General features: G+C 44.4%; 2 protein-coding genes across 2 annotated transcripts in view; one reads left to right on the forward strand and one right to left on the reverse strand.

Annotated features, from left to right (window-relative positions):
* Positions 1–9588, reverse strand: part of flnba (filamin B a) — a 218688-nt gene extending 209100 nt beyond the window's left edge. The window contains exon 1 of the mRNA XM_072472407.1: positions 9424–9588. The gene's annotated coding sequence lies outside the window, so the exon portion shown is untranslated. The remainder of the gene's footprint in view (positions 1–9423) is intronic.
* Positions 9589–12658: 3070 nt separating this feature from the next.
* LOC140388365 (uncharacterized) overlaps positions 12659–27927 on the forward strand; it is a 114181-nt gene continuing 98912 nt past the window's right edge. The window contains exon 1 of the mRNA XM_072472415.1: positions 12659–12863. The gene's annotated coding sequence lies outside the window, so the exon portion shown is untranslated. The remainder of the gene's footprint in view (positions 12864–27927) is intronic.

Below are 27927 nucleotides of genomic sequence, written 5' to 3' on the forward strand. Positions count from 1 at the left end.
TATCCCACTCCCTGTCATTCTGGTGTGCTCCATGTGCCTATCCAATAACCGCTTGAAAGTTCCTAAAGTGTCCGACTCCACCATCACAGCAGGCAGTCCATTCCACACCCTAACCACTCTCTGAGTAAAGAACCTACCTCGGACATCCCTCCTATATCTCCCACCCTGAATCTTATAGTTATGCCCCCTTGTAACAGCTACATCCACCCGAGGAAATATTCTCTGAACGTCCACTCTCTCTATCCCCCTCATTATCTTATAAACCTCTATTAAGTTGCCTCTCATCCTCCTCCGCTCCAAAGAGAAAAGCCTTAGCACCCTCAACCTTTCCTCATAAGACCTATCCTGCAAACCAGGCAGCATCCTGGTAAATCTCCTTTGCACCCTTTCCAATGCTTCCACATCCTTCCGATAATGAGGTGACCAGAACTGCACACAATACTCCAAATGTGGTCTCACCAGGGTCCTGAACAGTTGCAGCATAACCCCGCGGCTCTTAAACTCAAGCCACCTGTTAATAAACGCTAACACACTATAAGCCTTCTTCACGGCTCTATCCACTTGAGTGGCAACCTTCAGAGATCTGTGGACATGAACCCCAAGATCTCGCTGTTCCTCAACATTCCTCAGAACCCTGCCATTGACCCTGTAATCCGCATTCAAATTTTTTCTACCAAAATGAATCACCTCGCACTTATCAGGGTTAAACTCCATCTGCCATTTTTCGGCCCAGCTCTGCATCCCATCAATGTCTCTTTGCAGCCTACAATAGCCCTCCACCTCATCCACTACTCCACCAATCTTGGTGTCATCAGCAAATTTACTGACCCACCCTTCAGCCCCCTCCTCCAAGTCATTGATAAAAATCACAAATAGCAGAGGACCCAGCACTGATCCCTGTGGTACACCGCTGGTAACTGGTCTCCAGTTTGAAAATTTTCCATCCACCACCACCCTCTGTCTTCTATGCGATAGCCAGTTACTTATCCAATTGGCTAAATTTCCCTCTATCCCACACGTCCTTACTTTCTTCATGAGCCGACCATGGGGAACCTTATCAAACGCCTTACTAAAATCCATGTATACGACATCAACTGCTCTACCTTCATCTACACACTTAGTTACCTCCTCAAAGAATTCAATCAGTTTGCACAGGTATTATCAGAAATTGGTTATCATAGTGGACTGCCAACCCATTGTGTCAAGTTAAGTTCTATCATTGGCAAGTTGTGAAATTTAATTCAATAAGTCTGGTGATCCGTGAGCCGGCAGTAGAAAATATTTATCACCAACATCTAGGAACGTTATTTGGGAAGGAAAGCTGTCTGTCTAAATTTATTTATTTTTTATTTATTTTTAATTTTCCAATTAAGGGTCAATCCACCTTACCCTGCACATCTTTATGTTGTGGGGGTGAGACCCATGCAGACACGGGGAGAATGTGCAAACGCCACACGGTCAATGACCCTGAGCCGGGATCGAACCCGGATCCTCGGCACCGTAACCACTGCTCCACCGTGCCGCCCCAGAAAGCTGCCAGTCTGACCTACCTGTGACTCTTATGATGCATTACATAGTTGACTCATTAGTAGCCTAGGAACGCCACTCAGTTGTAAAATCAGGGCAACCTGGATGAGCTTAAATACTTCGAGAGCACTTTGGTGAGAATTCAAATTAAGACAAGAAATCCCAAGATCATCATTTCCCAATGTTTGCAGTGTCCAGAGAGAAAGATAATCTTTCACATTTCTTTGTCAACACCTCTTGTGGTGCTCGGTTTATATGAGTGATGCTTATTTTGTGCTCTGAGACCGCTGAAATTTGGGAGTGTAAAAAAGAATTAAATGGAATTCAGGAGATGTTAAAATGTCTTGAAGAAGGTGGGGAGGTGGGGCGGCCGGAAGCAGCAGGAATGAAAATAAAGGAGATGAAAGAAATTAAGACAATATGATAAATAACCAGAAAAGACAAGCAGGACAAATATACAAGAAGAAGATTGCGAAGAAGTATGATGAGGGTAAAAAAATAATGATGTGAAATTACAAACAAAGTTCTGAATGCATATAAGTGAAATACAGTGGCGGGGGGAGGGAGTAATGGAGACGGTTTTATCTTTTCCTAGTTTTGCTCGCACTTGTGTACATCAAGAATAGTCTCCAGGAAGAAAGAGGACAAAATCTTAAGAGGACTAATTGATTTTCACAAAAAGACTGATGACAATGGGGCAGAATTAGATTTTGATTTGTGAGAAAAACAGATACTGCACTCTGAAAAGTTCAGGCGTGGGTTCACTTCTGAACTTGTAACAGGTTTTAATAAAGAGGGAGTGTGGTGGTATTTGCGAAGGAGGTGGTTGGAAAGGAGGTGACTTTATCTTGAGCCAGTAGGGAGGCGAATACATTATATACTGGAAAATTATTGTGTAAAAGGTAAGGGAGTGGGTCCAGAACAATAAGCTCTCAGAAAACAGCAGCTGTCCTTGTTTTTCCAAGCAAATCATACGTATTCCACTGAACAATCAGACTACCTACTGAGCTTCTCTTGAACTGCAGACAGGCCGACAAGGAACATTAAGTATTGAGTTGATTGAATTGATGTCCTTTGACAAATCTAATGAACAAAATCTAATTCAAAGAAACAACATTCTTAAACACACCTTTGGATTAGTTCAATAAAATTAATGTTTATTAACCTCCTAGTGTAGAAACTCTTTTGATTGTGTACCAGAGAATATAATCTTATAGCTCAGCAGAAGGCCATTCATGCCTGCGCTAACATTTTGAACAAAACTATCCAATTAATTGCACTCCCTGTCCTTTCCGTCCGGTTCTGTATTTTGTTCATTTTTGAGTACGTAACAAATTCTCCCTTGAAGGCCACTATTAATTCTGCTTCTGCAATCCTTCCAGGCAGTGCATGCCACACCATTTGAAACTTGCTGTGTAAAAAACAAATGATCATTTCGACATTTTTGACAGACTGTCACTCTGTTCTGCAGCAATCAAAAAGCAAAAATGCTGAAGAAAAAGACAGAAGGTGGGGTGTGTTAATGTCCCAGTAACGTGAGGGTGACACTGACTGGAGCCCCTAAATTACATAGTGCCATTTTGAGCCCCGCACAAGGAAGATACAAAAAGTATGACAAGTGGTTTACACCGGGCTGCTTTCTGCTGGTCAGGTGCAAGGTGTTATGACTGATGCACAATCAATAACTCTCAAGACGAAGGGGAGTCATATCTAATCGGCTTTAATCAGCTAGAACTGTACCCAGCAGCGATGATACAGAAAGTGAAGGCTGCTGGGACGGCATTGGTTCTTATACCCTGCCTCTCAGGGTGGGGCTATGTACATTAGCCAATGGTAGACCCCTAGGTCTAGCCAATGGTCATTCACCTCTCAGATACTGCAATACCTGGTATTACCACAATGACTCAGCTACTGAATCTGATACATGTAATAGGGAGGGGAGTGGTGGTAGAAATGTGAACAGAGGTTTTTTTTAAATTACAATGAGTACTGTACTCTATTAAACTAAAATCATGTATTTGACACCAAACAATAACTTAACTTTTATTTTTATTATTGAATTTAATTTAAATAAGCGAGTCCGTCCTGTCAGTGAAAATTGTCCCCAAGATAAGCATGGCTAGAAGCTGGACGTTGAATCTAAATCCAGCACATAGGCAGAGAGGAGGAGCTGGTTAATAGCAATCTGGAATTTCCCCTCTCTTCCACACAGTGATGCAACTACAATAAAGTAAATTCAGCACTCGCATCAGCATGACACAGTTATGGGGCCCAACCCATTGGCAGCGGAATGCCAGGACTGTGCTTTGGACTCAGGTTTTTTGTAATGGTGACAGCTCTGCGAAAGCCTCAGTCATAGCCAACCTCAACCCTTACTCAAGGTGACACAAATTGTGGATTTCACATGCCAAAATCAACCAGTTCAATCAGGGCTAAACCAAATGGAGAGATCAGACAAAGGGCAGTGGGTTCAATTTTTGGGGTCACTTCCCATAGAGCACATTGTCCCAAAAACAGTTCAGTGCACACAGGTTTTGCTGAAAATCATAGCACAGCAGGAGGTCATTCATGTTGCTGGGAGTGTATTATAGGCCCCCAAACAGTCAGGGAGGGATAGAAGAGCAGATACATGGACAAATATCAGAGAAGTGTAAAAATAATAGATCAATAATAGTAGCAAATTTCAACTTCCCCAATATTAATGTGGACAAGCAAAGTGTGAAAGGCTTATTGGGGTTGGAATTCTTAAAGCGCATCCAGGAGAGATTTTTGAGTCAGCACGTAGAAAGTCCTACAAGAGATGGGGTAGTGCATGACCAAATTTTAGGGAAATACGCCGGACAGGTGATCGAAGTGTCGGTGAGGGTTCCTTTCGATAATAGCGACCATAACTCAGTAAGATTTAAGGTCGTTATGGAAAAGGACATGGATGGATCGGAAATAAAGATTTTGAGCTGGGGGAAGACCGATTTTAATAGGATAAGACAGGATCTGGCCAAAATGGACAACTTGTAGGAAGATCCACATCAGAGCAGTGGGAGTCATTCAAAAAGGAAAGACAGCGTACAATGTCAACATGTTCCCAGAAAGATAAAGGGTGGGACCAAAAGGTCCAGAGAGCCGTGGTTGTCAAGGGATATACAGCATTCGATAAGGAAAAAAGAGAGGCTTACGGCAGATTCAGGGGGCTCAAAACAGTAAAAGTCCTAGAGGAGTATAGCAGGGGTGGTACTTAAAAAAGAAATTAGAGAGCAAAGAGGGGGCATGAAGAAACACTGCCAGGCAAAATAAAGGAAGTCCCAAGGTATTTTATAAGTATATTAAGGGCAAGAGGGTAACCAGAGAAAGAGTATGGTCCATTAGGGACCAAATTGGTGGCCTCTACGTGGAGCTGAAAGATGTAAGTGAGGTATCAATGAATATTTTGCATCTGTTTTCCCTGTGGAGAAGGACCATGTTGGTATAGAAAGAAAATTGAACAAATTAGCATTGAGAAGGAGGAGATATTAGTGGTTTAAGCGGCTTAAAAGTGGATAAGTCACCTGGCCCAGATGAGATGTATCCCAGGCTGCTGTATGAGGCAAGGGAGGAGATTGCAGGGGCTCTGACGCTAATTTTCAAATCCTCTCTGGCCACAGAAGAGGTGCCAAAGGACTGGAGGACAGCTAATGTGGCATCATTATTTAAGGAGGGAAGTCAAGAAAAAAACAAGTAATTACAGGTCAGTGAGTTTAACATCAGGAGTAGGGAAATTATTGAAAAAAATTTCTGAGAGACAGAATTAATTTCCACTTGGAGAGGCAAGGATTAATCAAGGATAGTCAGCATGGCTTTGTCAGGGGGAGATCATGTCTAACAAATTTTATTGAATTTTTCGAGGAGGTAACCAGGTGCAGATGAGGTTGATGTAGTGTACATGGACATCTGTAAGGCTTTTGACAAGGTCCCACATGGGAGACTGATCACAAAGGTCAGAGCCCATAGGATCCAGGGCAATTTGGCAACCAAAAAGAAAATGCTGAAAAATCTCAGCAGGTCTGGCAGCATCTGTAGGGAGAGAAAAGAGCAAAGTTTTGAGTCCAGATGATCCTTTGTCAAAGCAATTTGGCAAGTGGATCCAAAACTGGCTTGGTGACAGGAAGCAGGGGTAATGGTCGAAAGTTGATTTTGTGACTGGAAACCTTTGTCCAGTGATGTACCGCAGGGATCGATGCTGGGTCCGTTGCTATTTGTCATGTACATTAATGTGAATGTGGGCTAAGATCAGTAAGTTCGCAGATGACACGAAAACTGGTTGTGTGGTAAATAGTGAGGAGGAAAGTCTTAGATTACAGGATGAAATAGATGGGCTAGTCAGATGGGCAGAATGATGGCAAATGGGATTTAACTCTGAAAAGTGTGAGCGAAGCATTTTGGGAAGACTAACCAGGCAAGAGTATATAATGGATGATAGGAAGTACAGAGGGACCTTGGGGTGCATGTCCAAAGATTCCTGAAGGCAGCAGGACAGTTAAGTAAGGTGGATAATAAGTGGGATACTTGAATTTATTAGCCAAGGCAAAGACTTTGAGGGCTGGGAGGTTATGATGGAGCTGTATAAAACATGTTTCATGGCCTTATCAACCTGTGTCCTACTTTTAATTATTTGTTGGTCTGTAGCCAGCGTTCCCTTTGCTCCTCTGCCCTATTGAGTCACTTACTTTCCGAGTATTAAATGGCTCCCTTATTCTTCCTACCTGCACATCACTTATCTATATTAGAAACATACATACATAGAAAATAGAAGCAGGAGGAGGCCATTCGGCCCTTCAAGCCTGCTCCACCATTCATTATGATCATGGCTGATCATAATGAATAATATTATGATTTGAAAAAAATAATAGCATTAAACCCAATCAGTACTTCTCACTGAGGCACACATTCTTCCCGCCTCATCTTGCCAGGAGCGAGCGAGTGTGGGGGTCGATATTGTGAGGTGTGTGTGTGCTCTTCTGACCTCATGCTGGAGGGGTGACAGAGGGCCTGGGGTGGAAGCAGCACTAAGCCAGCCCAGTAGACGGATAATTGATTCCTTGGATAATATTCCGATTTCCCAAGGTGGCACAGAGATGCGACACTTTGGATTTTATGATCTGAGGAGGGTCCCAACCTGCACTTGCTCTCTGGGGCTCTGTTCAGCCAATGCATGTTCCTCTAACTGAGAGCAGGCCAGCCCTGAGAACAGAATATGGGCCGAAATCAGACCTATTCCCCTCCCATCCCCCTCTCCGAACAGTCCAACCTGGGTGGTGGCGCCGAAATATGTTGCAGTTCGTATCTACAACTTCCTAATTAAAGTGAACAATGGGTTGGACACGGCGCGGGGGCAGGGCTGCTGTCCACAGTCCCAGAGGAAGACAGAGGCTGGCTTTAAACATCAGACAAAGGGAGGTCGAAAGACACGACAGGCACGTAGTTAGAGAGGGAGAGAGTCAAGGCAGAGCAACAGACAAGGGAGAGACAGACACCAGAGAAACAGATAGATAGCTAGAGAGAAGGAATTTGCGACAGCAGCGAAATAGATAAATGGACACTTCATGGAGAGAGGATGGAAACAAATGGTTAGGGGCAGCATTGCTGAGTTCTATTATTCAATCTGAATAGCGAATTCTAATGCAAAACTCAAGCAAGTTCTTTTGAAACTGGAGAAGTTACTCTGTCATTTATTCAATCTAAGAATTGGCACTGCTGGCATTCAACAAGCTCACCCAAGAAGGGGGGCTTGTCGATAATGACTGTACTGATAAATTCATGATTTATTAAATCTGTTCAACTCTAATCAGACTTGATTAACTAGAAGAGGAAACAGACATATCCCGGAGACCTCACTATACCCCAATCCCCTCGGTGATCACTAGTATATTTTGTCACATTTTTTCCCTCATGAGAATGTTTTTGTTAACAGTATTAAAATTCCAATCCATGATTTTTGGAGAAGGAGGTGCAACACTTTGGATTTTATGATCTGAGGAGAGTCCCGTTTGTTCGCGGGAAACCATTGAGACAATCAGCAGAGGGAGCTTCATACAAGATCTGATGAGCACCTTTCCATGTCTTAGACTTTCACTTTAACACAGCAAACACTTTCAAACAACCACTTCCATGAAAATAAACAAGGCGGCAAACTTTATAACGTGACGTTAATGTTTCAAAAAAAACGAGGCTTATTTTTTGTTTCATTCATCAGTTCCACTTCTGCACCGAGGTGGATTTTAGTGCTGAGGGAAAGAAATCCACGTTTTCCACGATGTCGCATCGGGTATTGTCAGAAAACCAGCGAGGTTAAAAGCGAAGTAAAGCCCCGTCTACTGGGCTGGGTTAGTGCTGCTTCCACCCCAGGCCCTCTGTCACCCCTCCAGCATGAGGTCAGAAGAGCACACACACACCTCACAATATCGACCCCCACACTCGCTCGTTCCTGGCAAGATGAGGCGGGAAGAATGTGTGCCTCAGTGAGAAGTACTGATTGGGTTTAATGCTATTATTTTTTTCAAATCTTTTAATTGGCCCTCTTGAATGGTATCAGAACGTCTGCGAAAATCATATCTGCTGGGGGAGATTTCCTCACATTGGAATGTAAAGGTTTCCCGATTGAAGGCTGGCCTGTAACCAGTGTGGCTGGAGCATGGAGAAAGTTATCTTAGTGGTGCCTCAGACCCTCTCCCCGTCCCCAATCCACGCCGAGCACTAGCTGCCTGTAGCTGGCGTTAAGGAGGAAGATTGCCCGGTGACAACTTAACACCGTCAACATTGATGTTCCCAACAGTCCCCATCACTGCCGGGAGGAAGACCATTCCCAATGTACATTCGTTCCAAAGGCGGGAGCGCCCCATCTTGACAGAACAATGAACTTAGCGGGATTCACGATTTCTTGTCACGGATTTTGTCTTCTGGTTTCCCATATCGTCTGAGCTGGGTTGAACATGCCCATCTTACTTCACTCGGGTATCTGAGCATTCTGCTGAAGAAAGGGACCTTTACCCAAGTAGAGTGAGCAGCATTGAATTTCAGGACTGACCCGGGACACGACATGACTTAGTTCCACCCCCACCGTCATTGTTCAATGTGTAAAGTATACAATTTCTTTAAAGCATTAACCTACCTGTTATTCTAATAAAGAGGCTACAGTACTTCCTTTTCGCGCGCGTGTCAGATTACATGATAGTGATGGTCTTCTGGCCATTTTCTTTTCTGAAGGTAACGAAATCGTGGTCCTAACTCTGCTGATCAAATAATTACGAATCGCCCAAATTAACCTTTTCTATCGCAGGTCTAATTTATGCAACAACAGTCTATAATTTTTTAAAAAACGCGGCTTGCTTGCCTTGATTAACAAAAGCAGTGACAGACTCTGCCAACCTCTTCCCAAACTCAAGGTTAAACGTTGCAACGTGGACCAAGTGGGTGAATGAGCCTTCCTGACCCAAACATATTCACCTAACAATCTCAACAACACGTGTCCCAGTTCCTGCTCAGGCCACACGGGGCTATTTACAAATCTCATTTTAGCCAATCTACATTCTTCCGACTTCTTATCTATTGGGGGTAACGTTTATTTACTCTTGTAAAAACAATGCAATAAACTCCATTCTCCTCTCACACGCTGCTAATGAAGGCTCGCATCTCTCTTATTCCCCTGGTCGACTGTTCCCCACGCTCACCCCAGCTTCCTCATTAAATAGTTCCCTTTCTAGAAAATGAGAACCTTTCCCATAACTTGTTGCCATCTTGTTATATAAATCACTGTGTCACCATCTGAAATGAACCAGAAATCCACGAATTCTCTGGCGATTCAAACCGCACATTTTGTTCTCCGAAAAAAAAGGACTGGAGTGTAACTCACGAGGTGAAACTTACCCCCGGCTGGGACCAACTGGATTTCACAAACTGTTTCCCCTTTTTTTCTGGGGCGGCACGGGTCCACTGGTACACTGGGATCTTCCTGCGCTGAAGGCTGCTTGGAGTTTCCTTGAAGGAGAGCGCTTGGCTGTTTTTAAACAGGGTGCTGGAAAGCAGCGAGAAACTGGAGCTGATTTCAACTCTGATCCCGCACACAATGCTAGCTCGTCTTTCTCAAATATTACGTAATCCCATCGCTATGTTCATTCATTTAACAGAACCCCCCAAAAAATTAACCCCTTCCTTCCACTGGCCTTGCACACCGATGGAAGCAAATATCTATGTTTTGCAGGTTTACACAAATACAGATAAACTTGTGGAACTGCAATTGTCCAAATCCCATTCTCAGTGTGATAAAAGCAGATCACTGCGGATGCTGGAATCGGAAACACAAACACAATATGCTGGACAATCTCAGCAGGTCTGACAGCATCTGTGGAGAGAGATGGGAGCGAACAGGTCTGGGTTGAATATCAGTGCGTCTATAATTCTAAATTGTTCAAAACTTTAAGCATCATATTTAAACAATGTGATCTAAACATTACAAACGTGAGGTTATCCATTTTGGTAGGAATAACAGCAAAAGGGATTATTAATTAAATGATAAAATCTTAAAACATGCTTCTACGCAGAGAGACCTGGGTATGCACAAAAAGTTGGTTTACAGGTGCAACAGGTGATTAAGAAGGCAAATGGAGTTTTGTCCTTCATTGCTAGAGGGATGGAGTTTAAGACTAGGGAGGTTATGCTGCAATTGTATACGGTATTCGTGAGGCCACACCTGGAGTATTCTGTTCAGTTTTGGTCTCCTTACCTGAGAAAGGACGCACTGGCGCTGGAGGGTGTGCAGAGGAGATTCATTAGGTTAATCCCAGAGTTGAGGGGGTTGGATTACGAGGAGAGGTTGAGTAGACTGGGACTGTACTCGTTGGAATTTAGAAGGATGGGGGGGGGGGGGGTCTTATAGAAACATTTAAAATTATGAAGGGAATAGGTAGGATAAATGCGGGCAGGTTGTTTCCACTGGCGGGTGAAAGCAGAACTGGGAGTATAGCATCAAAATAAGGGGAAGTAGATTTAGGACTGAGTTTAGGAGGAACTTCTTCACCCAAAGGGTTGTGAATCTATGGAATTCCTTGCCCAGTGAAGCAGTTGAGGCTCCTCCATTAAATGTTTTAAAGATAAAGACAGATAGTTTTTTGAAGAATAAAGGGATTAAGGGTCATGGTGTTTGGGCGGAAAGTGGGGCTGAGTCCACAAAAGATCAGCCATGATCTCATTGAATGGTGGAGCAGGCTCGAGGGGCCAGATGGCCTACTCCTGCTCCTAGTTCTTATGTTATTATCCGTGCTGTAGATCTCGAGGACTTTTATCATCGATAGCCCTCGGTCCAGTTACATGTGTTTAGAATGAGAACCTTATTGGCCGAATTTCAGTGGCCAATTTGGGTGTGTTGGGGTGTGTTTTGTTTGCAGAAACTGAGCCGGTTTGCAGCCTGACTCTATCTGACGGATTGTCTGTGTCCCCCTCCCACGCCCATCTCAATGTCTTGTTTTGTTCAAAAACCGCAGTGCATGGCGAGAAGTTTTATTCATTAAACTGTTGCTAATCATATGGTGCATAAAACACAAATCCGGGGAAGCAAGTTCGTGCTGATGTTGTGACTGGAGCACAGAATACAGTGTGGGGGGGGGGGGGGGGGGGCAGGCCTGTGTTTTTTTTGAAGTCGGTGGCTATTGTACTGATTGCCTGTAATGTTGGAAGCCCCAGGGCTGAGGGCCCCATTCCCAGCGTGTGCTCCAGTAGATTTGGCAGCTCCTGGATCAGCGCTTGTACCGCGGGATACAAGTGTGAGAGGCACTTCATATATAACAGGGGGAGAAGGCAGCATGAAATCATCGCACTTATTACATTGCAATAAGGTGGAGTTGCTGACATATTGGAGTGTTACACGCGAGTCGGTTTGCATGGTTACAGTGACAAAGTTCAGCTGTGCCCGGAGGGCGAGAAGCTACCTTCAATATTTAATTATATCAATCGCCAGGGATATAAAAAAAAGCATGGTCCTGTTTTAAAGTTTGCATTATGTATGATCTTTACAGATTAGAATGCGGAAATGCTCTCAATGCCCGGGTTTGAACAGACCGCAATTTGCAGTCCCCTGCATAGGAAATGGGAGCTGGGGGAGGCCATTCGGCCCCTCGAAACTGCTCAGCAATTCACCAGATCGCGGTTCATCTCCCGCCCCGATGCAGTTTCCCGCACTCCAACTGTGTACCTCGATATCTTTCATATCTAAAAATCTATCGCCCTCTGTCTTGAAGAGACGATAGTTAGAAATTACCCTTATTTTAAAAGTCTTGCAGAAATAGATGCTTACAACACGTTTTAAACAACGTGCCTAATTATTTAATACGGCATGTTAATAAACTGTAAAAGTCAAAATCAGGACCCTGGGGAGGTTATTGTTGTGATGTTTACATATATGATTTTTAGGTCAGCTTTTAAGGTATAGAAGCTCGTACTCTCGTTAAATAATAAGTGCAATAACTGCAGACGTCAACTTTTGTAATGGTCTCTAATGACTTGTTTGTCTGCTAAGAGGCAGAGACCCTCTTACTGTAGAGATATAGGTCACACAGAGATATGTCATGTTTGAGTGTCCTGGGAACATTATGTCATTGCCATGTCTGCTTTTACTTAAGAGAGTTTCCTTTCTGACGCCGGTGAAGTTAACTACCCTGCAATAGAGGATGTTACATTGAGCATTATTTTAACTTTCATGTTTTTTTTTGATAGCAAAGCAATCATAAAGAATGTTAACTTTAATCAGATGGAAATATTTGAGAAAAATACCTTGGTATTTCAGTTTGGATTGAATTTGGTTTATCTCCATGTGACATAAATAAACTAATTAATTTCACTCTGATTATTTTAACATCGAACTATACCATGAAAATAATTTGAACCATGATATATAACCTAACACCGAACGTCCTTATTACTATCTCGAGTCTGCATCAATCATTATATCCTGCTAAAGATGTTGAGAAGCTGATTTAAAGAAGTTCAGATGCCCAATCCTGGATGCATTATGCATTCGCTGCGTCATGAACCCAAGTTAACTGACGCTGTCTACATCAAGCACTACATCCGTTAGTGCAAACAGAATGGAACACATGTCGAAAAGAGTGAAGGTAGAGATTGAATAATGGGGAGAGGAGGGAGACATCGGAGATGTTCGGCTTTGTGAAATAAACGTACTGTAAGATGATCCCATCATACAAATACATCAACCGAAAACAGCATTTGGAGAGTTTACAGCGACTTGAATACAGCTTTCGAAATTCAAGCAGAGTTTGAGCAGCCTAGAACTTGCCAATGTTTATATTGCAAAAGTAAGTTATGTAAATATTACCTGTGCTACCATCCCAGTTGGTGTTATAACTGGACGGGAATGGAATTCTGGTTCAAAAGCCAGTAGCTTTTACTTTTTTCAAATAAAACATGGAGAAACGGAGCGGAGTCACAGGGCAACCAATTAGTTTAAATAACAAGAAAAAAAAACATAAAAAGTTGGATTATCATAAAATTCTCCTTAACTTGACAAATTGATGCATATTTTAAGATTAACATGGATTTCAAAGGACATCTTTAAACTACAATGGTACCATTAACACTTAAAGACCCGTTTAAACACACAAGATGACTGTGGTCAAATATACACTCCACTCTGAACCCATGTTAGTTTCTGCGGATTTCTCCTCAGAATCCCCCATGAAGGTTGCCACATGAGAGTTTCCAAGAACACGCTTTAAAATCTTCTCATAATAATGCTTTCCCTTAGTGGTTTGCATTCCGAAGTGACGTCCAGGTTTCCCAGTTTCCGCTCCACTTTTAAAAGTGAGTCCAGTCCAGTTTTTACACCAACCCCTTAAAATTTATTTGTCTTGACTGCAGTACAAGCTGTTCATAATTGCTTTAACTCGATTTTCAGACTCATGTAAAGTGGCATCAAACATTTTATTTATCTCTGGCGTTTGCTGCCCCACTTTAAATCTAGTTGCTGCAATTGTCTCTTTAACGGAGAACATCTTGATTACTCTTCCTTGAACAGTACCTTGGTCTCTGTTCTCTTAACTTCAGTCGTCTTAAGACATTCTTTCTGTCCCAATTCCCTGGTTATCTGGATTGTATCTTGTTCCTTAGGAAGCCTGCATCTTTGCAACTCCCTTGGTCTGTCCAGGTTCTCCTGGCAGAGTTAAGAGAAGTTCACTCCCTGGTGTCCTGACTTTAACTGTAATATATCCAGCTAAAATTGAAACTTTAAAACTTTTCTGCCCTTTAAAAGGCCTTCAGTTGCTAAGCAATGCATACATACTTCTGCTGGTCCATTTATTCTTCACGCTGTAGCCCTCTCTAAGCAAAATAGAATCACAGTTGGAATTGAACCCTAACACATAATAACAGCTTTGTCCAGCATTAATCTAATTGTAGGTTTTACCTTTCCAGACACAAAAACGTTAAATTAAACTTATTTAAAACTATACCTTATTTCTTATGTTTACCAATACAAATATAAATCCCTTAAAACTACCTTTGTTTTCCGAACACATTATATTTGCCTATCGTTGCATAGATTATTTAATTATATATCAATTCGTCTGAGATGCAAGAATTAATTTTTACAAAATTGCGAACAAAATATTCTCAAAGAAATTTAACATGGATTAACTAGATTATTGAGCATCACAAGCTGATACAGGTCCAGACAGTTGTATGCTCAAGTAAGCATGTACCATGTTTGAGACAACAGGGAGAGGTTTGAGTATTGGATTTCTCCAGATTGGGAGAGAATGCAAATTGTATTCGTAGATTGAAGTTCTGTGTAGAGAATAGGTGGGGATTTATTTGATGCAATGCAACTTTTTACATTATCCTTTATTCCCATATGAAAGAATAAAAAATTTTAGAGTACCCAATTTGTTTTACAACTTAGTGTGGCCAATCCACCTATCTGCACATCTTTGGGTTGTGGGGGCGAAACCCACACAAACACGGGTAGAATGTGCAAACTCCACACGGACAGTGACGCAGAGCCGGAATCAAATCTGGGACCTCAGCAGCGTGAGGCAGCAGTGCTAACCACTGCGCCAGCGTGCCCCCCCCCCCCCCCCCCCCCCCCCGTGGAGGGAATTTTTGATTTGTAAATGTCGCAGTTCATTCCTGTTGAGCTATTGCAACCTTTCCATCAGTTCCCCTAACATCGTTAGTCTGTGCAGAAGTCCTTAACTGTCTGTGTCCCTCCGTCCTGTCTCCACCTTTTAAAGTTGGTGTCCATCGTGGCTGCCACGAACCTGTGGTTGCTGCAGATGAGGGCCATAGTGGACATTTCAGTCAGACTGAAGTGCTCTCTCAGTTGGTTCCAGGTCCAGGGTGTGACTACAACCAGTACGCTTCCTGAATGTTTGGCTGGCGGGGATGGGAATGTCACTGTGGTGAGGGCTTGGACGGACATCCCTATGCAGGAACTCACATCCATCCTCACCTATTCTGCTTGTGGTTCCTTCACCCATCTCCTCACTCTCTCTGCCTTGGCCACCCAAGTGGTAGTATTGTAGGTTTGGGAGGGCCAGGCCTCCAATACTTATTTTTCTTTGTCGGACCCTTTTGGGGATCTTTGGATTCTCCTCCCCATCCCCCCGACATGAACGCCATGATCAATTAATTGACTGTGTTAAAGAAGGTCTTGGGGATGAAGATCGGTATGGATATGAACAGGATGATGAACCTGGGCAGCACGTTCATCTTGATCGTCTGTAGCAGAGTGGTTAGACTGTTGCTTCACAGCACCAGAGTCCCAGGTTCAATTCCTGCTTTGGTCACTGTCTGTGTGGAGTCTGCATGTTCTCCCCGTGTCTGCGTGGGTTTCTTCCGGGTGCTCCGGTTTACTCCCAAAAGTTCCGAAAGACGTGCTTGTTAGGTGAATTGGACATTCTGCATTCTCCCGCTTTGTAGCTGAACAGGCGCCGGAGTGTAGGTTCACCCCCACAACCCAAAGATGTGCAGGGTAGGTAGATTGGCCACACTAAATTGCCCCTTAATTGGAAAAAATGAATTGGGTACTCTGAATTTATGAAAACAAAATAATAATTTGTCTAGTAATACACTGCATGTCATGTTCATTTTTGTGGGCAGCATGGTAGCAGAGTGGTTAGCACAGTTGCTTCACAGCTCCAGGGTTCCAGGTTTGATTCCCAGCTTGGGTCACTGTCTGTGCGGAGTCTGCACGTTCTCCCCGTGTGTGTGTGTGTTTCCTCCGTGTGCTCCGTTTCCTCCCACAGTCCAAAAGTGTGCAGGTTAGGTGGATTGGCCATGTTAAATTACCCTTAGGTTAGGTGGGGTTACTGGTTTATGGGGATAGGGTAAAGGTGAGGGCTTAAGTGGGGTGCTCTTTCCAAGATCCAGTGCATACTCGATGGGCCAAATGGCCTCCTTCTACATTGTAAATTCTATGATCTATGACTAGGGGATTTTCACAGTAACTTAATTGCAGTGTTAATGTAAGCCTACTTGTGACAATAATAAAGATTATTATTATTAGGGAGAATGGCCATGTGTCCCACCTCTGCTGGTCCTTTTTAACTTCCTCCACCAGACAATTCAGGTTCCATTTGAGGGTCCGTGTCCAGTTGTGGGCAATTTGGATCCCCAGGTAGCGGAATTTACTTTGGGCTTGCTTGAATGGCAGTCCCCCCAGCTCTATCTCGCACCCTCGTGGGTTCACCGGGAAGACTTCACTCTTGCTCAGGTTGAGTTTGGAGCACGAGAAGGCCCCAAACTCTTTCAGGATCCCTTCCATGCTGCCTTGTGGATCCGAAATGTAGAGGTGCAGGTCGTCCGCATAGAGTGAACCTCTGTGCTCGCTTTCCCCCCTCTGGATCCCCTTCCAATATGTCATCGATCTGAGCGCGATCGCCAGCGGTACAACTGCCAGGGCCAATAGAGGCGGGGACAGCGGGCATCCCTGCCTTGTGCCCCTGTGCAGCTGGAAGTATTTAGAGCTTGTCATACGCTCTCTATTCGGGCGTTGTACAGGAGCTTCAATCAGGAGGTAAACCCTGTTCCCAGACCAAATCACTCCAATAGCTCTATGAGGTATTTCCACTTGACTCTGTCAAAAGCCTTTTCTGTGTCCAGGGAGATTATCACCTCTGGTGTTCTCTCCCCGGATGGGGTCATTATCACGTTCAGCAGGTGCCTGCTGTTTGCTGTTAGCTGCCTACCCTTGACAAAGCCTGTCTGGACTTCTGCGATCATGTGTGGAGCGTGGTTAGAGATTATAATTGCCGAGTATTCCACTCTTATTATCCCTAGAAGCACTGATTTCCCCACCACAAGGAAGTCGATATGGAGGACGGCATGTGGCGCAGTGGTTAGCACTGGAACTGCAGCACTGAGGATCCGGGTTCGAATCCCGGCTCTGGGTCACTGTCCGTGTGGAGCTTGCACATTCTCCCCATGTCTGCGTGGGTTTCACCCTCACAACCCAAAGATGTGCAGGTTAGGTGAATTGACCATGTTAAATTGCCCCTTAATTGGAAAAAGGATAATAATTGGGTGCTCTAAATTTAAAAGAAAAAGGTGTCAATATGGGTGTAAACACTTTGTACCTGCGAGAAGAATGAAAACTCCTTCCTCCCCTGGATGCGTGAACCTCCACAGATCCACTGCCCCCACATGCTCCATCAACGCACCTAGCTCTTTTGCCATGTTTGATGTCTTCCCCTTTAAGGGGTTTGATCTGTTCGTCAGCGGTCCCCCCCCCCCCCATGACTAGTCAGTGGGATTTATGTTGGGGAGTTCCGTCATGGTCTTTTTTATGAACCCCGTGTCGTCCCAGTTTGGAAAGTATAGTTCACAAGGACCACTGATGCCCCTTCCCGACACCGCTGACCGTGACATATTGTCCCCCTGGATCCGTAACCGTCCTCGTCGTGCTAAATGCCACCCTCTTACTAAGCAGTATGACTATCCCCCTAACTCTCGTCCCGTAACATGAATGGTGCATCTGTCCCACCCATCCCTTTCTTACCCGCAGTCGGTCCTTTTCCCTCAGGTGTGTCTCTTGGAAGAAGACTCTGTCGGCTTACATACTTTTCAAGTGGCCGAAGGTCCTTTTCACTGGGTCATTATGTCCCCTGACGTTCCAGGTGACTATTCTGATGGGGGATTTCTGTCCCCTCCTCCTGCGGGATCAACCATACTTACCTTGTGTTTACGCTGATACACAACCACAAACTGTTACAAGCCAGTGTAATTTGATTTATGTCTGAGTTGCAAAACTATAAAAATATTCGCTTGGATATTCTTATTTTGAAAACATGCTAGAAATATTATGAATAAATTAGAATTGGGGAACAGGATGGGACTGTGGGCAAGATTACAGTCCTTTCAACTGTGGGATGATGGTTCAGTTTGAGCCAGGCCATTGGTATGAAATGCCCCTGTTTCTTGCAGGCGTAATTACCAACAAGGACATGTTCATTGTAGAAACTGTCCATAATCAGGCACAAGTGAATCAAATTGACAGTTTTGTTCAAGGTTAGTAAGGACAGCTGAAGTGAGACATGAACAAATTCAGAGTGGTGTAGAAAGTTGGCACAATAGCCAAGAAGATAGTCAGCAGGGCAAATTAACATCTTAACATGAAATGTTTTTTGTTGTGAATAAAAAAGATACACTTATATAAGGATTGGAATCTTACACCAAATGTATCAGTTTGCTTCTAAAGTGAAATTGTGTGTAACTTGCTACGTCCCGCTCTCACCACATCCTTGGAATAATTTAATGACAGTCTGGCGTTCTTTTTATAATTTGATTTATGAATTCAATTAGAATTCATCTCTGTTGCTGGTCTACATTGACTTTGCTTTTTCTTATACTTTTGTTCAAATGTGACCGAAAATCGCATTTATGGCAATATGACACCTGAAATATGATATAGATATATGAAAATTATATATAATATTTTAAATTAATTATTAACAATCTTTATTGATCTTTATTTTATGTCAAAAAATGGACTTTAGTTGCACTCAACCTTTTAGGTCGCATACAATATATTACTATTTTGAAGGCTATAATATATAGTATAATATTTGGTACATTAGATTAATAATAATAATCTTTATTGTAACCAGTAGGCTTACATTAACACTGCAATGAAGTTACTGTGAAAAGTCCCTAGTCGCCACATTCCAGCGCCTGCTCAGGTACACTGACGGAGAATTCAGAATGTCCAAATTACCTAACAGCACATGAAATGAAATGAAAATCGCTTATTGTCACAAGTAGGCTTCAAATGAAGTTACTGTGGAAAGCCCCTAGTCGCCACATTCCGGCGCCTGTTCGGGGAGGCTGTTACGGGACTTTCAGTCTTTCAGGACTTGTGGGAGGAAACCGGAGCACCTGGAGGAAAACCACGCAGACCACACAGGGAGAACATGCAGACTTTGCACAGACAATGACCCAAGCCGGGAATCAAACCTGGGACCCTGGCACTGTGAAGCAACAGTGCTAACCACTGTGCTGCTGTGCCGCCCATTATGATGCGGGTGAAGCACTAAATTAACTCAACCTATGTATTATGGTCTGGATTCTCCAAACCCCGATACTGCTAGATCCACACCGGGTCCCTGCTATCCCCCTGCAGGGCTAGGAATATGTGGCTCTTTCACGCCAATTTTTCTGGAGTGAAAGTCCACAGTTTTTACGACGGTGTAGGGACATAGTCCCAAAACGGAGAATCCAGCCCAATATATTTATTGCTCATCAAAGTGCAGGAGAATAGAATTTTTTTCCTTTTCGATATCTAGCATTAGAATCCAGCACTTCCAGGCCTAGTATAGCACAGTCAGATGTGTAAGGAAATTTCTTACACTTTGCCCGAGCAATATATCCAAGCCCCAAATTCGAAATAACATCATTTTCTTCATTTCTGATTCGAGCCATCCTGTGGTCACTTTTGGTGAAACTGGTAGTGGTATTCTGTGTACACAGGCCAAAATGAACTGAATTGACCTATCCAAGTTCTCCTCGGTAAACCACACGCTATTTAAAATCAACTTAGCTTTTCTTCAGCACGTTACAGGGAAGGGGTTTAATCTTTCATGTTACACGATGTTTGCGCTCAGCTTTTCAATAAGCTGGAGTGGATTCCCATTAAATAAATACAAATGTTACAAACAAATGGATTTTTTTAGTTTACTGTTTCACTGGGAATGATTCCCTCTTGAATCAACACACACTTTTCTTAACACAGCTGCAACATCTGCTGTCCAGGAGCCTTCAGTCAGTGGGCGTGAGCAGAGCAGCTGAAAGTGATTACTGAGGGCACATCGTCCTGAGAGGGTGACATCACTCAGCAACTGGCTTCAAGGACTTCTTCCCTGGCATTCTTCATTGATTTGCTGGCTATTCAGAGGTTATATCATGATGGCCAACACCTCAAATTTTTAAAATGCTGCTGTGCTTAAGATACGCTACAACTAGACACACTATATGAATGAATGAACTGAAATGAATGAAATGAAAATCGCTTATTGTCACAAGTAGGCTTCAAATTAAGTTACTGTGAAAAGCCCCTAGTTGCCACATTCCGGCGCCTGTTCGGGGAGGCTGTTACAGGAATCGAACCGTGCTGCTGGCCTGCCTTCAAAGCCAGCGATTTAGCCCTGTGCTAAACAGCCCCAGTATACAGCCCCTATATTTAATTAGTTATTCAATATTCCATTTCATTTTGTGTAGACAATGTCCTTTGATATTTTAGATAACATAAATGTACATTTTTGTCTAAAATTAAATCTGTTATTACACTCCGCTGGTTACATGACAAGATCTCAGTGTAGCATCTCCTCCACTTATTGGCACATACACTGATGGTTCCATACTAAAACACACCCCACACCTCCCTGCTTATGTGAGCAGTTATACGTCTCCAAATCTCCACATCTCTTAACAGGTTGCAGAGGAATGGGGAATCTGAACAAATTTAAGTCCCATTCACTTTGGACTGTGTTTGAATCCATTTCAATGTGTGAATTTACTGTGTGGGATGCTGACTCAACTGGCATACGTGGTACTCTGTTGTAACACACTGACGCACAGTAGTTTGGTACAGTGAGCAGCACAGTCCTTTTGCTGTGGCTGTAAAAAGTCATGGCCATACATGTTAGCAGGTACTGGGAGATCAACATCATTGGCCACTATTTTCTGGGCCTGTTAGCCACAGACACAAATCCCGTTATAGCCACAAACTCTCACGAGAGGGCCATAATGGGATTTGCAGAGGTCAGATCTCACTTTGAGATCTACCAACACCCCCCCCCCCCCCCCACATCGGCAAGGGTGTGAGCCTGATTACCATGAATTTGAATTCATTTTAATATTCATACATGAATAAACATCATTGCATTCGAGGTCTGTCAGATATTCCCACCCCCACTCAGACCAGGAGGATGCTGTTCAGCAGAGGGATGCCACGCCAAGGGTGATCTTCAGTTTGCCCAGGGCTGGAAGGGAAGACCCAACATGGGACCCCTATCCGTGGGGCATCCAGGGGTCAACCCCTCATCCACAGACCAAGCCCACCCAACCCCCAGGGCCCTGCAGCCTGGCAGTGGCAGAGGGCCACAATATCAGTGCCCTGACCCCCTTGACTGTGCTCAGGCTTCACATCGCCAGGGCTGTGTGATGTACCATCAATGACCACGAGACGAGAATGGTGAAACAATTGAGGCTTTATTGCACAAGATGTTGAGCCTCCTGCAGCTGGAACCAGAATGGGAGCAGCGCAGGAGAGCATACACTTTTATACGGCGCCTGCTGGGAGGAGCCAGCAGGCTGGGATTAATGTGACACCTGCAATACAGTGGCAGTACCGTAATACGTGTAGTGTGTTACCAGTGGTGTTTACCACATTCACCCCCTGTTTAAAAAGAGTCCGGTGGGGGTGAAGAACAATATTACAGATTTAGTCCGTTGGGGGATTTGGCCCTCCGCTGCGATTGCCTCAGTCCTGGTGGTGATGTGGGCGCCGATGTGGTCACCTGCGACACCGGGAGTGTGTTGTCCTCTCCATCGTCACCCCGTAGTGGATCCAGTGAGGGGATGGATGTTGCTGGTGGGGGGGCTGCGGTGAAGTTCGCTGGCGGGAGGGTGGGTGGCGCAGGGGTGAGGGAGGCAACCGGAAGGGGGAGAAGCGGTACCAGGTCGGGGGTTGTGGGTGGGGACCCAGCAGGTGCCAGGTCCCGGAGGGAGACTGTGTGCTGTCGCCCGTCGGGGTGAGCCACGTAGGCGTACTGCGGGTTCACATGGAGCAGGTGGACTTTCTCAACCAAGGGATCCGATTTATGGCTCCTCACATGCTTCCGGAAGAGGACGGGCCCAGGAACTGTCAGCCATGTTAAGAGCGAGACCCCGGAGGTGGACTTCCTAGGGAAGGCAAACACTCGTTCGTGAGGGGTCTCATTAGTAGCAGTGCACAGGAGTGGAGTGCATTGGGGAGGACCTCCTGCCAGTGGGATACCGGGAGATTCCTAAACCGAAGGGCCAGCAGGACGGCCTTCCAGACTGTCCAGTTCTCCCTCTCCACCTGCCCATTTCCCCGGGGGTTGTAGCTGGTCGTCCTGCTCGAGGCGATGCCCTTGCTGAGCAGGAACTGCCGCAGCTCATCACTCATGAAGGAGGATCCCCGATCGCTGTGGATGTAGGTGGGGAAACCGAACAGGGTGAAGATGCTGTGTAAGGCCTTGATGACCATGGCAGAAGTCATGTCGGGGCATGGGATGGCGAATGGGAAACGGGAGTACTCATCAATAACATTGAGAAAATATACGTTGCGGTCGGTGGAGGGGAGAGGCCCTTTGAAGTCCATGCTGAGGCCCTCACAGGGGCGGGAGGCCTTCACCAAGTGCACTCTATCTGGGTGGTAGGAGTGCGATTTGCACTCCGCGCAGACTGGGCAGTCCCTGGTCATGGTCCTGACCTCCTCGATGGAGTAGGGCATGTTGCGGGCCTTGATAAAATGGAAGAACCAGGTGACCCCCGGGTGGCAGAGGTCATTATGGAGAGCCCGGGGTCGGTCCACTTGTGTGCTGACACATGTACTGCGGGATAGGGCATCTGGGGGCTCATTGAGCTTCCCCGGGCGATACAAGATCTCATAGTTGTAGGTGGAGAGCTCGATCCTCCACCTCAAGATCTTGTCATTCTTGATCTTGCCCCGCTGTGTATGCTAAACATGAAGGCAACCGACGGTTGGTCAGTGAGGAAAGTGAATCTCCTGCCGGCCAGGTAATGCCACCAATGTCGCACAGTTTCCCCAATGGCTTGGGCCTCCTTTTCGACAGAGGAGTGCCGAATTTCGGAGGCATGAAGGGAAAAGAAAACCACGGGCCGGCCCGCCTGGTTGAGGGTGGCGGCCAGAGCCACGTCCGTTGCATCGCTCTCGACCTGAAAGGGGAGGGACACGTCGACCGCATGCATCGTGGCTTTGGTGATGTCCGCCTTGATGTGGTCGAAGGCCCGGCGGGTTTCAGCCATCAGGGGAAAAACTGTGGACTTGATGAGTGTGCGGGCCTTGTCTGCATAATTGGGGACCCACTGGGCGTAATATGAGAAAAACCCCAGGCATCGTTTCAGGGCCTTGGGGCAGCGGGGGAGAGGGAGTTCCAGGAGGGGGCGCATGTGGTCGGGGTCGGGCCCGAGGACTCCATTTTCCACAACGTAGCCAAGGATGGCTAAGCGGTTGGTGCGGAAAACGCATTTCTCCTTATTGCAGGTGAGGTTAAGGAGTTTAGCGGTGTGGAGGAATTTTTAGAGGTTTGCGTCGTGGTCCTGCTGCTCGTGGCCGCAGATGGTGACATTATCTAGGTACGGGAAAGTGGCCCGCAGCCCATACTGGTCAACCATTCGGTCCATCTATCGCTGGAAGACCGAGACCCTATTGGTGACGCTGAAGGGAACTCTAAGGAAGGATAGAGGCGGCCATCTGCTTCGAATGCAGTGTATTGGAGGTCCTCCGGGCGGATGCGGAGCTGGTGGTAGGTGACTTCAAGTCAACTGTGGAGAAGACTGGATACTGCGCAATCTGATTGACCATGTCAGATATGCGTGGGAGTGGGTACGCATCGAGCTGTGTGTACCGATTGATGGTCTGACTGGAGTCGATGATCATCCTGTGTTTCTCACCAGTCTTGACTACCACCACTTGAGCTCTCCAGGGGCTAGTACTGGCCTCTATGATCCCCTCCCGCAGAAGCTGTTGGACTTCTGACTTGATAAAGGCCCTGTCCTGCGCACTGTACCGTCTGCTCCTCGTGGCAATGGACTTACAGTCCGGGGTGAGGTTTGCGAACAGTGAAGGCGGTTCGACCTTAAAGGTCATGAGGCCACAAATGGTGAGGGGGGGGCAAGGGTCCGCCGAATTTCAGAGTAAGGCTTTGGAGGTGACATTGAAAATCGAGACCTAGTAACAAGGCAGCGCAGAGATGGGGGAGGACGTAGAGCCTGAAGTCGATATACTCTATGCCCTGAACAGTGAGGGTCACGATGCAGTACCCCCGGATTTGCACGGAATGGGATCCGGAGGCCAGGGAGATTTTCCGGGTGACGGGGAGTACCGGGAGGGAGCAGTGCCTTACTGTAGCAGGGTGGATGAAACTCTCTGTGCTCCCGGAGTCAAAGAGGCAGGTCGTCTCGTGCCCGTTGATCTTCACCGTCGTCATAGCGGTCGCGAGGTTGCGGGGCCAAGACTGATCCAGGGTGATGGAAGCGAGCTGCGGAAGATGTTGGGAGGTCCCGGGCTGATCAGCGGTGGTGGAGGTATCGGCGGGCCGCGAACGTCCAGGCGAGCAGGGGTCCTGAGGCGCAGTCCAAGATGGTGGTGCCGACGGGGTGCACATGGCGGGCGACATCAGTGGCCTGTGGTGGAGAAGATGGTGGCGTCCCTGGATCACACGTGGGGGGTGTAGCGATGCTGGGCCTGGAAACAACGGCGACCGACCGGGCCTGGCAAACAGAAACAAAGTAGCCCTTCTTCCCACACCTGTTGCAGGTTGCGCTCCGTGCCATGCAGCACTGCCTGGGATGTTTGCTCTGGCCACAAAAGTAACATTTGGGCCCTCCGGAGTTGGCTGGCTGCCGCGCGGCGCAGGCTTGCGGTGCAATCGAGTCGGCCGCTGCTGGGGCCCACGATGCCCACGAGGGTGCCGCGCGGTCGAAGGTGTAGGCCTCCAGATTACGGGAGGCCACTTCTTGGGAGTTAGCAAGCTGCACAGTCTCTGCAAGGTCGAGCGTACCCCCTTCCAACAGCCGCTGGCGAACGTAAGTAGACTTAATGCCCATGACATAAGCGCCTCTGATTAATAGTTTGGTGTGTTGGACTGCCGAAACTGCCTGGCAGTCACAGTTCCTACCGATAATCCGTAGAGCCCGCAAGAAATCGTCCTGAGACTCCCCCGGGAGTTGCCGTCTTGTGGCCAGAAGGTGCCTGGCGTACACTTGATGTACTGTCCCTTTAGTAGCGCCATTGCTTTTGTGTAGGTGGGCGCGTCCCGGATGAGGGGAAAAACACACCCGTGCGTAGAGGATCTGGAGCTTCTGCGGGTCTGATATTACATTAATCAGTCTGATATTGCATTAATCAGTCTGATATTGCATTAATCAGTCTGATATTGCATTAATCAGTCTGATATTGTATTAATCAGTCTGATATTGCATTAAACAGTCTGATATTGTATTAATCAGTCGGATATTGCATTAAACAGTCTGATATTACATTAATCAGTCTGATATTACATTAATCAGTCTGATATTGTATTAATCAGTCTGATATTGCATTAAACAGTCTGCTATTACATTAATCAGTCTGATATTATATTAATCAGTCTGATATTGCATTAATCAGCCTGATATTACATTAATCAGTCTGATATTGCATTAATCAGTCTGATATTACATTAATCGGTCTGATATTGCATTAATCAGTCTGATATTGCATTAATCAGTCTGATATTGCATTAAACAGTCTGATATTGTATTACTCAGTCGGATATTGCATTAAACAGTCTGATATTACATTAATCAGTCTGATATTACATTAATCAGTCTGATATTGCATTAATCAGTCTGATATTGTATTAATCAGTCTGATATTGCATTAAACAGTCTGCTATTACATTAATCAGTCTGATATTACATTGATCAGTCTGATATTGTATTAATCAGTCTGATATTGCATTAAACAGTCTGCTATTACATTAATCAGTCTGATATTACATTGATCAGTCTGATATTGCATTAATCAGTCTGATATTGTATTAATCAGTCTGATATTGCATTAAACAGTCTGCTATTACATTGATCAGTCTGATATTACATTAATCAGTCTGATATTGCATTAATCAGCCTGATATTACATTAAACAGTCTGATATTACATTAATCAGTCTCACATTGCATTAATCAGTCTGATATTGCATTAATCAGTCTGATATTGTATTAATCAGTCTGATATTGCATTAAACAGTCTGCTATTACATTAATCAGTCTGATATTACATTGATCAGTCTGATATTACATTAATCAGTCTGATATTGCATTAATCAGCCTGATATTACATTAATCAGTCTGATATTACATTGATCAGTCTGATATTACATTAATCAGTCTGATATTGCATTAATCAGTCTAATATTGCATTAATCAGTCTGATATTGCATTAATCAGTCTGATATTGCATTAATCAGTCTGATATTGCATTAATCAGCCTGATATTACATTGATCAGTCTGATATTACATTAATCAGTCTGATATTACATTAATCAGTCTGATATTGCATTAATCAGTCTGATATTGCATTAATCAGCCTGATATTACATTAATCAGTCTGATATTACATTGATCAGTCTGATATTACATTAATCAGTCTGATATTGCATTAATCAGTCTGATATTGCATTAATCAGCCTGATATTACATTAATCAGCCTGATATTACATTAATCGGTCTGATATTGCATTAATCAGTCTGATATTACATTAATCAGTCTGATATTGCATTAATCAGCCTGATATTACATTAATCGGTCTGATATTGCATTAATCAGTCTGATATTGTATTAATCAGTCTGATATTGCATTAAACAGTCTGATATTGTATTAATCAGCCTGATATTACATTAATCGGTCTGATATTGCATTAATCGGTCTGATATTGCATTAATCAGCCTGATATTACATTAATCGGTCTGATATTGCATTAATCGGTCTGATATTGCATTAATCAGTCTGATATTACATTAATCGGTCTGATATTGCATTAATCAGTCTGATATTACATTAATCAGTCTGATATTACATTAATCGGTCTGATATTGCATTAATCAGTCTGATATTACATTAATCGGTCTGATATTGCATTAATCAGTCTGATATTACATTAATCAGTCTGATATTGCATTAATCGGTCTGATATTGTATTAATCAGTCTGATATTACATTAATCGGTCTGATATTACATTAATCGGTCTGATATTGCATTAATCAGTCTGATATTACATTAATCGGTCTGATATTGCATTAATCAGTCTGATATTACATTAATCAGTCTGATATTGCATTAATCGGTCTGATATTGTATTAATCAGTCTGATATTACATTAATCGGTCTGATATTACATTAATCGGTCTGATATTGCATTAAACAGTCTGATATTGCATTAAACAATCTGATATTACATTAGTCAGTCTGATATTACATTAATCAGTCTGATATTGCATTAATCGGTCTGATATTGTATTAATCAGTCTGATATTACATTAATCGGTCTGATATTACATTAATCGATCTGATATTGCATTAATCAGTCTGATATTACATTAATCGGTCTGATATTGCATTAATCAGTCTGATATTACATTAATCAGTCTGATATTGCATTAATCGGTCTGATATTGTATTAATCAGTCTGATATTACATTAATCGGTCTGATATTACATTAATCAGTCTCACATTGCATTAAACAATCTGATATTACATTAGTCAGTCTGATATTGCATTAAACAGCCTAATATTACATTAATTAAATGGGTAAGGTAACACCCTGAAAACCTTAAATGATGAACATCCTGGTGCAACTGCTGAGATGGGTCCGTCAGGATCCTTTGCAGCAAATTTGCAGGAGAATGGGGATGAGGAACATATCAGCCATGATTGAATGGTGGAGCAGACTTGATGGGCTGATTGGCCAAATTCTGCTCCTATATCTTATGGTCTAAGAGGAAATTCGACTTGCCCAGAACACACTGTCAGCACCAGCCCATCCCAAAGACTGCCAAATCCATCTGAAAAGTGTTCAGGGTTCAGGTGGCTATGCGTCTCCTTGAAAACCACTTGCA

The sequence above is a fragment of the Scyliorhinus torazame genome, chromosome 13 (genome assembly GCF_047496885.1).
Source record: "Scyliorhinus torazame isolate Kashiwa2021f chromosome 13, sScyTor2.1, whole genome shotgun sequence".
NCBI lineage: Eukaryota > Metazoa > Chordata > Chondrichthyes > Carcharhiniformes > Scyliorhinidae > Scyliorhinus > Scyliorhinus torazame.